This window comes from Chaetodon auriga, unplaced genomic scaffold, assembly GCF_051107435.1.
Source record: "Chaetodon auriga isolate fChaAug3 unplaced genomic scaffold, fChaAug3.hap1 Scaffold_148, whole genome shotgun sequence".
NCBI lineage: Eukaryota > Metazoa > Chordata > Actinopteri > Chaetodontiformes > Chaetodontidae > Chaetodon > Chaetodon auriga.
The window spans coordinates 143928-148890 of record NW_027481937.1 but is presented as its reverse complement, the minus strand read 5'-3'; positions in this window follow the sequence as shown (position 1 = coordinate 148890).

The following is a 4963-nucleotide window of genomic DNA, read 5'->3' as shown; positions in this document are numbered from 1 at the left end:
CAGTTTGACAAATAAATACAAATGAATCTAAAATACTCATATTCTGTCATTTTCAGGTCGGAATAACGCTATTTGAGCGAGAAAAGCACAAAATGAACATATACTGCACTTTTCACACTAACTCCACACGAATTCAAAAGAAACCATGCTGGCCTTCAAAAACATGCAAGAATTGATGTTTCTAAAGTGGAAATGTCATTCTATGACAGTTTGACAAATAAATACAAATGAATCTAACATACTCATATTCCGTCATTTTCAGCTCAAAATAACGCTATTTGAGCGAGAAAAGCACAAAATGAACATATACTGCACTTTTCACACTAACTCCACACGAATTCAAAAGAAACCATGCTGGCCTTCAAAAACATGCAAGAATTGATGTTTCTAAAGTGGAAATGTCATTCTATGACAGTTTGACAAATAAATACAAATGAATCTAAAATACTCATATTCTGTCATTTTCAGGTCGGAATAACGCTATTTGAGCGAGAAAAGCACAAAATGAACATATACTGCACTTTTCACACTAACTCCACACGAATTCAAAAGAAACCATGCTGGCCTTCAAAAACATGCAAGAATTGATGTTTCTAAAGTGGAAATGTCATTCTATGACAGTTTGACAAATAAATACAAATGAATCTAACATACTCATATTCCGTCATTTTCAGCTCAAAATAACGCTATTTGAGCGAGAAAAGCACAAAATGAACATATACTGCACTTTTCACACTAACTCCACACGAATTCAAAAGAAACCATGCTGGCCTTCAAAAACATGCAAGAATTGATGTTTCTAAAGTGGAAATGTCATTCTATGACAGTTTGACAAATAAATACAAATGAATCTAACATACTCATATTCCGTCATTTTCAGCTCAAAATAACGCTATTTGAGCGAGAAAAGCACAAAATGTACATATACTGCACTTTTCACACTAACTCCCCACGAATTCAAAAGAAACCATGCTGGCCTTCAAAAACATGCAAGAATTGATGTTTCTAAAGTGGAAATGTCATTCTATGACAGTTTGACAAATAAATACAAATGAATCTAACATACTCATATTCCGTCATTTTCAGCTCAAAATAACGCTATTTGAGCGAGAAAAGCACAAAATGAACATATACTGCACTTTTCACACTAACTCCCCACGAATTCAAAAGAAACCATGCTGGCCTTCAAAAACATGCAAGAATTGATGTTTCTAAAGTGGAAATGTCATTCTGTGACAGTTTGACAAATAAATACAAATGAATCTAAAATACTCATATTCTGTCATTTTCAGGTCGGAATAACGCTATTTGAGCGAGAAAAGCACAAAATGAACATATACTGCACTTTTCACACTAACTCAACACGAATTCAAAATAAACCATGCTGTCCTTCAAAAACATGCAAGAATTGATGTTTCTCAAGTGGAAATGTCATTCTATGACAGTTTGACAAATAAATACAAATGAATCTAAAATACTCATATTCTGTCATTTTCAGGTCGGAATAACGCTATTTGAGCGAGAAAAGCACAAAATGAACATATACTGCACTTTTCACACTAACTCAACACGAATTCAAAATAAACCATGCTGTCCTTCAAAAACATGCAAGAATTGATGTTTCTCAAGTGGAAATGTCATTCTATGACAGTTTGACAAATAAATACAAATGAATCTAAAATACTCATATTCTGTCATTTTCAGGTCGGAATAACGCTATTTGAGCGAGAAAAGCACAAAATGAACATATACTGCACTTTTCACACTAACTCCACACGAATTCAAAAGAAACCATGCTGGCCTTCAAAAACATGCAAGAATTGATGTTTCTAAAGTGGAAATGTCATTCTATGACAGTTTGACAAATAAATACAAATGAATCTAACATACTCATATTCCGTCATTTTCAGCTCAAAATAACGCTATTTGAGCGAGAAAAGCACAAAATGAACATATACTGCACTTTTCACACTAACTCCACACGAATTCAAAAGAAACCATGCTGGCCTTCAAAAACATGCAAGAATTGATGTTTCTAAAGTGGAAATGTCATTCTATGACAGTTTGACAAATAAATACAAATGAATCTAACATACTCATATTCCGTCATTTTCAGCTCAAAATAACGCTATTTGAGCGAGAAAAGCACAAAATGTACATATACTGCACTTTTCACACTAACTCCCCACGAATTCAAAAGAAACCATGCTGGCCTTCAAAAACATGCAAGAATTGATGTTTCTAAAGTGGAAATGTCATTCTATGACAGTTTGACAAATAAATACAAATGAATCTAAAATACTCATATTCTGTCATTTTCAGGTCGGAATAACGCTATTTGAGCGAGAAAAGCACAAAATGAACATATACTGCACTTTTCACACTAACTCCACACGAATTCAAAAGAAACCATGCTGGCCTTCAAAAACATGCAAGAATTGATGTTTCTAAAGTGGAAATGTCATTCTATGACAGTTTGACAAATAAATACAAATGAATCTAACATACTCATATTCCGTCATTTTCAGCTCAAAATAACGCTATTTGAGCGAGAAAAGCACAAAATGAACATATACTGCACTTTTCACACTAACTCCACACGAATTCAAAAGAAACCATGCTGGCCTTCAAAAACATGCAAGAATTGATGTTTCTAAAGTGGAAATGTCATTCTATGACAGTTTGACAAATAAATACAAATGAATCTAACATACTCATATTCCGTCATTTTCAGCTCAAAATAACGCTATTTGAGCGAGAAAAGCACAAAATGTACATATACTGCACTTTTCACACTAACTCCCCACGAATTCAAAAGAAACCATGCTGGCCTTCAAAAACATGCAAGAATTGATGTTTCTAAAGTGGAAATGTCATTCTATGACAGTTTGACAAATAAATACAAATGAATCTAACATACTCATATTCCGTCATTTTCAGCTCAAAATAACGCTATTTGAGCGAGAAAAGCACAAAATGTACATATACTGCACTTTTCACACTAACTCCCCACGAATTCAAAAGAAACCATGCTGGCCTTCAAAAACATGCAAGAATTGATGTTTCTAAAGTGGAAATGTCATTCTATGACAGTTTGACAAATAAATACAAATGAATCTAACATACTCATATTCCGTCATTTTCAGCTCAAAATAACGCTATTTGAGCGAGAAAAGCACAAAATGAACATATACTGCACTTTTCACACTAACTCCCCACGAATTCAAAAGAAACCATGCTGGCCTTCAAAAACATGCAAGAATTGATGTTTCTAAAGTGGAAATGTCATTCTGTGACAGTTTGACAAATAAATACAAATGAATCTAAAATACTCATATTCTGTCATTTTCAGGTCGGAATAACGCTATTTGAGCGAGAAAAGCACAAAATGAACATATACTGCACTTTTCACACTAACTCAACACGAATTCAAAATAAACCATGCTGTCCTTCAAAAACATGCAAGAATTGATGTTTCTCAAGTGGAAATGTCATTCTATGACAGTTTGACAAATAAATACAAATGAATCTAAAATACTCATATTCTGTCATTTTCAGGTCGGAATAACGCTATTTGAGCGAGAAAAGCACAAAATGAACATATACTGCACTTTTCACACTAACTCAACACGAATTCAAAATAAACCATGCTGTCCTTCAAAAACATGCAAGAATTGATGTTTCTCAAGTGGAAATGTCATTCTATGACAGTTTGACAAATAAATACAAATGAATCTAAAATACTCATATTCTGTCATTTTCAGGTCGGAATAACGCTATTTGAGCGAGAAAAGCACAAAATGAACATATACTGCACTTTTCACACTAACTCAACACGAATTCAAAATAAACCATGCTGTCCTTCAAAAACATGCAAGAATTGATGTTTCTCAAGTGGAAATGTCATTCTATGACAGTTTGACAAATAAATACAAATGAATCTAAAATACTCATATTCTGTCATTTTCAGGTCGGAATAACGCTATTTGAGCGAGAAAAGCACAAAATGAACATATACTGCACTTTTCACACTAACTCCACACGAATTCAAAAGAAACCATGCTGGCCTTCAAAAACATGCAAGAATTGATGTTTCTAAAGTGGAAATGTCATTCTATGACAGTTTGACAAATAAATACAAATGAATCTAACATACTCATATTCCGTCATTTTCAGCTCAAAATAACGCTATTTGAGCGAGAAAAGCACAAAATGAACATATACTGCACTTTTCACACTAACTCCACACGAATTCAAAAGAAACCATGCTGGCCTTCAAAAACATGCAAGAATTGATGTTTCTAAAGTGGAAATGTCATTCTATGACAGTTTGACAAATAAATACAAATGAATCTAACATACTCATATTCCGTCATTTTCAGCTCAAAATAACGCTATTTGAGCGAGAAAAGCACAAAATGAACATATACTGCACTTTTCACACTAACTCCACACGAATTCAAAAGAAACCATGCTGGCCTTCAAAAACATGCAAGAATTGATGTTTCTAAAGTGGAAATGTCATTCTATGACAGTTTGACAAATAAATACAAATGAATCTAACATACTCATATTCCGTCATTTTCAGCTCAAAATAACGCTATTTGAGCGAGAAAAGCACAAAATGTACATATACTGCACTTTTCACACTAACTCCCCACGAATTCAAAAGAAACCATGCTGGCCTTCAAAAACATGCAAGAATTGATGTTTCTAAAGTGGAAATGTCATTCTATGACAGTTTGACAAATAAATACAAATGAATCTAACATACTCATATTCCGTCATTTTCAGCTCAAAATAACGCTATTTGAGCGAGAAAAGCACAAAATGAACATATACTGCACTTTTCACACTAACTCCCCACGAATTCAAAAGAAACCATGCTGGCCTTCAAAAACATGCAAGAATTGATGTTTCTAAAGTGGAAATGTCATTCTGTGACAGTTTGACAAATAAATAC